At 42.7% G+C, this 9,285-nt stretch overlaps 1 protein-coding gene across 1 annotated transcript in view; it reads right to left on the bottom strand.

The window, feature by feature from the left end:
- The window catches only part of Bpifc (BPI fold containing family C), a 70,394-nt gene extending 63,884 nt beyond the window's left edge, over positions 1 to 6,510 (bottom strand). The window contains exon 1 of the mRNA XM_008843169.2: positions 6,456 to 6,510. The gene's annotated coding sequence lies outside the window, so the exon portion shown is untranslated. The remainder of the gene's footprint in view (positions 1 to 6,455) is intronic.
- Positions 6,511 to 9,285: the final 2,775 nt, after the last annotated feature.

Raw genomic sequence — 9,285 nt, 5'->3', positions numbered from 1 at the left:
TTGGGAGGAGCCCCTGGCTCCTTTCTTTTACCAGTTCCATCTATGTGAAGATAAGTCAAAGGTCCTGCTCGACCATTGTTGGCTTCTCTTGGAAGCATGGAGGAAATGATTCCTCCGTGTTGACCCTCCTCTTTATAGACTGGACACTGGTTCAAGTCCATCTGGTGAGGTCTCCTTGGCCTCCTTGATTAAGAGGTCAGATGACCCACCACCATTACAGGACGTTTTGCAAGATGCTCATAGTCCCTGGGAACTAATTGACCTAGAAGGGCAAGGAGCAAAAAGTGTCCTTTGTGTTTACTGGGCATTTTTTAAGGCTATATGGAGGACTTCATAATGTCAGCACCCTGGACAGTAACCTGCACACAGTAGGAATGAGTAAATATTGAATAATTGATTGGATGACTGAATCACTATCTTTTCCTGAGGCTGTGAATGGGGCAGATGGGGCAACTGATGCCTTACAGGTTTCTTCTTAACTAGTCCCGTCCCTTAGTATGTAGTATGCAATGCCCTGCATTGTGATTGCCTCATTGCTTGTCTGTCCCTTCTTCTAGAGGGATTTGCTTCTGTAACTCCAGAGTCTAGTCCAATGCCTGGCTTATAGTAGACATACAAAAATACTTTGTTTAAATATACTCTCCAAGGAAAGAGAACACATGGCACTCACTGTTATGTCACCCACACTTGTTATGTGTAAGCACTTGATTGCCTGTTGAATCAATGTCACCCCATGGATTAATGCCACCCCATTTTCTTGTTGGCTGAAACACAGATGTCGATAACAACTGTGTTGTATCTTTCTTTTACTGACCACCAAATGAGTAATACCTTCACAAGCTTGGGTTCTAGTTTGGGGAGTTTGCAGTCTGGGTGAGCCATCACTGCTGAATTCACATACACAAAGACACCAATGAGTTAACATATGAATGAAACAAGTCAAGGGAGAGGACCTTGGGGAGTTGTTCAAAGAAGAGGAGGCTGTGAGATCCATGTCCTTGGACAGAGGGAGGGATGTGGCCAGATAAGGATGAACAGAGGATAGTCCTCGTGCAGTCTGGGTGAAGAGAAAGAGGGCACTGTAAGAGGTGGGGGGCCGCTTGGATATTGTGGCTAAGAAGTTTGATTACAGGAGTTTATGAACTTGAAGGTGAGGTCATGGAGCATGGAGATGGGGATGGGATGATGCAGACAAAAGGATCTTATAGGGAATTGCTTGAAAAGGACAGAATAGTCTGATTAGGAAAGGAAGCACCAGGCAAATCTGTTGCTAACTCTTTCTCTGGTTGGAATGGGAAAAGGTGTCCTCCACCCTTGAGAGATGCCAGCCTGTTGGAACAAACTGGGGCTGGTGGAGAGCATGTGAAAAAGACAGCACACAAGTATGTGAGCTTGGAGGGAGAGCAGGGGCCACCTCATTTACCATTTGAACTAGTGATTTTGTCTGGTACATAAACCACTGAACTTACACAGTGAGCCTGTGCTCAGACTGAGTGTTCATGTGGATATCGTACCAGAGGGCCATAAAGCTTTGAACATGGGTCTTGAGTGGTCTGTGCACAAGTCCATCTTTAGATGTAAAACTGCTCAGTTGCTTACATCTCCCACCTGGTCTCCCTGGAGTCTCCTCTGTGTGTCTACCATCCAACCAATGTGAACCCCGGTCCCTAAGTACACGCATGTGTTCCACGTAAGACTGTTGCTTGTGCTGCTCTCCTCTAGCTTAGCTACAGAAACCTTACACACCCTGAAAGCTCATTTTATTATTTTTATTTGTGTGTGATAAGTGTGTGGTGTGCATGCATGTGTGTATGTATGTTCATGTGTGTGTGGATGTGTATGTGTATGTGTGCACATGTATGCAGAGGCTTGAGGTAGTTGTTGGGTGTCTTCCTCATTGCTCTACACTTTATTCATTGAGGCAAAGTCTCTGGCTGAACATGGAGCTTGCCAATTGAACACGGAGCTAACCAGCATGCCCTGAAGATCCTGTCTCTGCTTCATGAGTACTGGGATCACAGATAGCCTGCCCCATTTATTTATTCTCTCTCTCTCTCTCTCTCTCTCTCTCTCTCTCTCTCTCACACACACACACACACACACACACACACACCTGTATACATAAGTGCCACAATGCATGTGTGGAGGTCAGAGGACAATTTGTAGGAGTCAGTTCCATGATATCGGGGCTTGAACTCAGATCATCAGGCTTGGCAGCAAGTGTCTGTACCTGCTGAGTCATCTCACCAGATCCCAGCCTTTACATGGGTCCTGGGAATCTGAACTCTGGTCTTTTCACTTGCAGAGCAAGTTCCTTATTCATTGAACCATCTTTCTAGTCCTTTGAAGGTATATTTTAAACACAATATTCTTTCTTGGGGCTAGAAAGATGGTTTGGTGGTTAAGAGCACTGGCTGCTCTTGCAGAGGACCTGGGTTCAGTTCCCAGCACCTACATGGTAGCTAACAATTGTCTATAACTCTAATTCCAGGGGATCCATCACCCTCTCTGGCTTCTGTGGGCATTGCATGACAAGGGTACACTTATATACATGCACATAAAGCACTCATACACATAAAATTTAAAAAATTAAAAATAAACATAATATTCTTTCTAGAGCCATTTCTGTCTTCCTTGAGTTAATCTTATTTCTTGCTTAACCCTAGATGAAAAATATATTTATTCATGTATGCTTGTTTTCTTGCAAATTATCTGCCTCCCCTGCCAGGATATACGAGCAGGAGGGAGAGATCTGGTTTGGAGGCTCCAGATTTGGGATATAGTAGGTGATTGGTAAGTGTGATAGAATGAATGAATGAATGATGGATTAATGAATGAATAAAGGAAGAAGTAGCTGTTTTCTTGCTCTGCGTCATGCCACAGTTCAGTGCAAGTGTGATTAGCACAAGTAGAGCACAGACACCCACCAGATGCTGGGTTCAGTCTTGGATGAGGGTTCAGAAGGCTGGGCACTGGGTCATGGGGAGGACAGACGACATTTTGGAGGAGCCATTGCAATGGGGGAACTGAGGGGAACACAGAGTAGTGGCTCTTTTGTTTTTAGACACAGAGATATTTTGGTGTTTTACGTGGGTATGATCTTGTGCAGCCAATGCGATGTTTCAGTCCTGCAAGCTGATTTGTATTCTGCAGAGTAATCTACAGAAGGGGTCTGGGGAGCAGTGATAGGGCAAGGCTGAGTGGCCAGCAGGTATAGACAGAACTGCGGAAAACACAGAAGATGGGAAGGAGGGCCAGTAGGGAGACACTCAGTAGGCAAGGAAGGCCTCTGGCCAAGCAGTGCATGATCTGAGAGTTGGAGGAAATGTGAGGAGACACAAGGAGGCCTGAAGCCTTCTATGTCTTAGGAAGCAGGGTGATATTGCCACCATCCTGTACTCAGGATGGAGGCAGGTCCAGGGGCCTCTTGGTGTTCTCGGCCTTTCTGGTTCTTTCATTGTCCTGTGGGTGGTCAAGGAATCATGGAGGGCTAGGGAGATGGCTCAGTGGTTAAATTGCTTGCTATCCAAGCGTGAAGGCCTGAACTTGGATCCCCCAGTACTCACATAGAAGTCAACTGAGGCAGCGTGTATCTGTTAACCCCATGCTGGGGTGGTATTACAGAGGGGAGAGGATCTCTGTCTAGTTGAAATGTTGAGAGACCGTGTCGAAAATAATTAGGTGGAGAGTGATAGAAGACACCCAGTGTCAACCTGTGACCTCCACATGGGTATGCATACACAGGTGAGAGCATCCTTATACATGTGCACAACACACACAGACACACGTGTGCATGTGTGCACAAAAGGAAGGGAGACTTGAAGAGGAGATTAGGACCAGAGGGATGAGACTACAGGAGAAGAACATTCCAGGGCCTGGGATTAATTTAGGCCATGTACCAATTGGTACAGAAATATTTCCTCATTTTAGCAGATGGCGAGGTCACACTACTGTGTGGCTACATTAATATCACTGGAGGGAAACACTGGAGGTGGACGTCTCATGCTGAAGTGGCACCAGAGAGATTTTTGTCCAAGAGCAAAATGCTTTTCATAGCACCGTGAAGCAACGGTAAGGTTGTTAGGTCAAAAGGTCTGTACTAACTGGACTGTATGAAAACTAGGGAACAGGACCTCAGTAAATACATACTGACTGACTTACAAGACACTGATTAGATAAGAGAGGCTATATAAAATAGGCATGTATATGAACATTTCCACATCCACAGTGGAAGAGTACAATAAACAGCACATTGGATGTACAGGGCCATCCCAGTGTAAAACACCCAAATGTCTCAGCATCTAAGAGTAACGAACAAAACAACAAATTTGTGCTTTTTTTTTTTTTTTGTCTTTTTGAGACAGGGTCTCCTTGTAGCCCCAGCTGTCCTGGAACTCACTATGTAGACCAGGCTGGCCTCGAACTCACAAAAATCCGCCTGCCTCTGCCTCCCAAGTGCTGGGATTGAAGTCATGCGCCACCACGCCTGGCAAATTCATATTTTTTTATACTGATTATACAAATCACAAGGTAGCTATTGTGTCTCGGCCCCAATTTAGACACATGGATATAGAGACTTAGAAAAGCTGAATGACTCATTCAATCTCACAAGCACCTGAGAATCAAATATTCTTCTGGCTTCTAATTCTAGTATTTATGATACATTTTTCATTGAATGATGTGATAAATGCTAGATTTTCATTTTTCTCTAGATATTTTAAGTAGGAATTCCTGGATGATATCCTCCATGTGGAGAAATTTAACCAGTACTGGGACATTTTCAGCCAACTCTGTGCAATGCTCATTCGTATTTTCTTGGGCACAAATGGAGTTTTTCTTTTTTAATTATTTATTACTTTTGTTTTATGTATATGAGTGTATTGCTTGCATATAGGTAGGTGCACCCATGTCATGTCATGCAATGCTAATGGAGGTCAGTCAAACACATCAGATCCTGTGGAACTGGAGTTATGGACAGTTGTTAGCCGCCAAGTGGGTGTTGGGAATTGAACCCTGGTACTCTGCAAGAGCAGTTAGTGCTCTTAACTCCTAAACCATCTTTCCAACCCCACAAATGGGGTTTTAAATTCCCTTCAGGAGGTAAAACCTGTTTTCCCTTCCTGATTAAAGGAAGTTTCTGACATGGTATACTTTAAAGGAGATCCAGGAACCCAAAAGTATACCTAGAAAACCATATTTTCCCTCCAGACATTTTATGAGGGAATGAACTGACTGGGGTAGAAAGGAATGGACTATCCATAACTTTCAGTTGAATTGTTTGGTTAGGATGATAATTTATGGGCAGAGGAGGACAGCAACCTTGTCAGGCAACGCGATGACTCTGAGAGGTTAAGTAATTTGGCTGACAAGTAAGGGCAGGGTGAGTTGCCTTCAAGCAAAGGATCCAAGATGAATTGAAAGTCCTCCTAGCAAGTACCTATTTTGTTGCCTCTGAAGATGTGGTTCTTTTGAGGTTCTCAAAACCTCCGTAGTGATCATTTCTTGCCACCACATAGACAGAATAACACTCCTAGATTAAATGTTCTGAGCTATCCTCCAATCAAGAATAAGAAAACACCAACATAATTTAGAAAATTCTGGAGACTCATAACTCTCAACTTCCCTCTACTGTCATTGGCAAGACTTTTGACAGATCTGGAAATCTTAATTAGGGGGAGAGATGAGCGAGTCAAATATGGTTTTTTAAACAGAGGCACACATTGAAATATTGAATTCAATGGGTTTGAAGAAGTAGCCACTAGGATATTCCAACATCTTGATTAAGAAAAAAAAATGACAACATGCAGAAGTCTAAATCAGTAGGTATGGAATGTAGGCAGAATTGGGGGGGGGGGTATTTCAAGAGATTCAATTCTTACGTCTGTTTTATAGCAGATTTCCAGCGACAAAAAACCCTGAAAATTCCTGTCAAGTCTTTCTTCCTCAAACACTGAGTTTAACACTGACAAGTTTAACCAGACAAGTGGGAGGGCAGTTTTGCAGTGGCAAGATCTAGGTCACTGGTGTGGTTTCAGATGTGGCTCCAAAGGACAAGCATTACAATAGCTCCTTAGTGCTAACCACAATGACTGAGAGACCAGATAGTTTTTTTCCCCCACTTACTAGGTTCCTCTCTGAAAAGCAGACAAAAATAACCCCACACTTCTAAGCCTCCAGCCAAGCCTCTTAACATTGCTCCTCCATGTAAAGCTAAATGTGTAGTCTGAACTGACCTCTTCTTAGGGGTGTTTAGTCTTCACTAAACTGCTTTGCTAGGAAGGCTCCGGGTGGACAGGAAAACACAAAAAGGACAACATGGCGAAACCTAGGCAGACACTAGCCAGAATTTGTGAAAGATGACACTTGGAATGTCAGAGCTGGGATGTCTGCATTGAAAAGTCCCCATCCTAAATGCCTGGGCTAGCAGAGTCTTGAAGTTTGTTCAAAATTCTTACCTCAAGTGCAGGAAATGTCCAAAGCTGGAGAGCACCTTCAATTCTGTCTTTGAAGCTGGCCTGTTCTCCACCTTATGCCTTGAACTCAGCTGCTGAAACGTCAAGATAATTAAGTCTGAGTCATTTCAGCGGTAGATTTTTTTTTCAGATGACTCTTTCAAAATGTGATACTACATAATTGCTTCACTACAATTACCCAATGGCATGAATGAATGCTACAGTCTCTGCCTAGATGAACAGACAATACCACCTACGCAATACTTACCTTCCTATAACAATACATACATGTAAGATGTAGTCTCTCTCTCTCCCTCTCTCTCTTTCTCCAAACTTCGTGAATTTTTTTTGACTGTTTTACTCAAATGATTAAGAAAAGAGTTCCAATATATTGAAAAAGATGTTAGTTTTTATTGAACTAGATCAGGATATAGCTCAATGGTAAAGTGCTTGACTTCTGTGCCTAAGGCCTGGTTTCCATTCCCAGTACCACTGCAAAACAAATTGAAATATTAAGTTAAAAGAAGAGGATGAATTTTTCTTTCTGGAAAAATAAGCCAGGTCAGGGTGCCTACAGAGGATGGCTCCAGTGTGGCAGAGAGTACCTTCTGGGCTTTAGGTGGATCCAGGATTCAATCAAGAAGCATGTGGCTTGATAATCAAGCCAACTTAATTAGCATCTTTATCATTCAAGGTAAGGCCACAGATGGCATCTCTAAGTGTCTGCTCCATTTCAGAATGCTACTAATGACTTCCTGTCCCAACATTTCTTTGACATAAGCTGTGTGTGTTTATCAACTACTTTGTATCTTGATATTTTTGATTTCTAACCCCCCCAACTCTATCTCCATGTTTCAGCCAACGTATTTGCCTTTTCTTCGTTCTTGAAAGAGGCCTCTCTGTGTCGCTCAGACTGGCTTTGAACTCATGATCTTCCTTCCTTGTCTCCCAAGAGAGAAGTTTAGAGGTGTGCACCACCACACCCAGGTAGTTGGTGCGTTCTGAATGGCCAGGGATTGACACATATGAAGTGTATGTTTTATCTATATTTAAAGAATTTTTTTTGGTGAGATAGTGTTTCTAACTATCTTCATTTTTTGATGGACATAAAAAGTATTTTTTAAAATTTTTATTTGTTATTTTTATTTTATGTGTATGAGTGTATTGCCTGCATGTATGTGAGTGCACCCGTGTCGTGCAGTGCCACAGAGGTCAGAAGAGGGCTTCAGATTCCCCTGAAACTGGAGTTAAGGACGGTTCGTAGCCACCATGTGGGTACTGGGAATTGAACCTGGGTCTTCTGCAAAAGCAGTCAGTGCTCTTACCCGCTGAGCTATTTCTCCAGCCCCCATAAAAAGTATTTTTAACCATATATATGCTTTTTAATTAAATGTTCTAGCTCCTCCAAGGTGCACGATTTTCAGTACTACAGGCAGGACAGCTTGAGGCAAGTCAGGAAGTTTTGTTACTCTAGTGAGAGCAGCAGGGACACTCATTGGCCTTATTCATATTTCTGCCCATTTCAAGTTTCTCATCAAAATCCCTTGAATTATAGTTAACTGTTTAAGTTGATTTCCCTTCCATGTAAAATGGGGTTAAAAATAGTATCTGCCTGAATAGGCTCTGGGATAGAGTAACATTGGTAACATGAGAATGAACTGCTAAAACTGTGAAGCTGGAAAACTTTGTGTGTGGCCTTGACATGAGCCTGGAGACTGTCATCATAGACAAACACATTCATTCAATCAACAAGAATCTATTAAGGACTTAGTGTGGGCAATGCCCTCTTTAGCAAAAAGGTAGAAATAATCTCTGCCCACATGGAGTTTATGATCTAGGAGATGAAAACAAAATGAATACATGAATAAAATAGGACAGTATAGATTGTAACGTGCTATTCTATATATTGGCTGTTGGCTGTCCCCCTTATGTTTTAAAGGCTTAGTCTTCATGTGGCACTATGAGAAGTGATGGAACCTTTGAGAGGAGAGATCTAGTAGGAAATCCTTGGGTTACTGGAGGCATGCCCTTGGAGGGGATTATGGGACCCTGATTTTTCTCCTTTCCTCTCTCTTGCTTCCTTGCTTTGAGGTGAGCAATTTTGTTCCACCACACACTCCTGTCATGTCACAGGTCCAAGCCAATGATGCCAACCTGTCACAGACAAAAACCTCTGAAACTGTGGGTCAAATAAACCTTTCCTCTTTATAATCATCTTAGGTAAGTTTTATGGTAATGGAAAGCCAGCTAACATATATTATGAAGGAAACAGGGAATGTAGTTGGAGAGGTAACTTTGCAGTTAGTAGAGTGATGCAGTTGGGGGAGGTGAGCTTACTTTGTCAGGACCTCATAATCAAACTGTATTCTTATATAATATTCTTGTAAGCTTGAGCTAATTGAAATTTCCTCTTGTTTTACTTACCAGATAGACAATCTTAAAAACCTCAACCCTGCTGGGCGTGGTGGCACATGCCTGTAGTCCCAGCACCTGGGAGGCAGAGGCAAGCAGATCTCCATGAGTTCAATGGCAGCCTGGTCTACATAGTGAGTTCCAGGACAGCTTGGGCTACAGGGAGACCCTGTCTCAAAAAGACCGAAAAAAAACAAATCCCAAAACCAAAAAACCTCAACCCTATAATGTTTTACTAGTCAGTGATGTTTTATTGCTCTGTAATATCTTGAAGCTTTGTGATGTTTTCCGTGTATCATGTCTAACTACTGATAAAGATGTAAAACTAAGAAAATGGAAAGTTCAATAAATGGGTTAATGAGGCACTGGGTTCAGTTAGTCCAAGTGTAGCTCGAGCATGTTAGATATCTAAACTTCTGTC

This window comes from Nannospalax galili, unplaced genomic scaffold (genome assembly GCF_000622305.1).
Source record: "Nannospalax galili isolate Female #2095 unplaced genomic scaffold, S.galili_v1.0 scaffold39, whole genome shotgun sequence".
NCBI classification, from domain to species: Eukaryota; Metazoa; Chordata; class Mammalia; order Rodentia; family Spalacidae; genus Nannospalax; species Nannospalax galili.
Note: the sequence above shows the minus strand (reverse complement) of the source record. Positions and strands in the feature narration are given on the sequence as shown.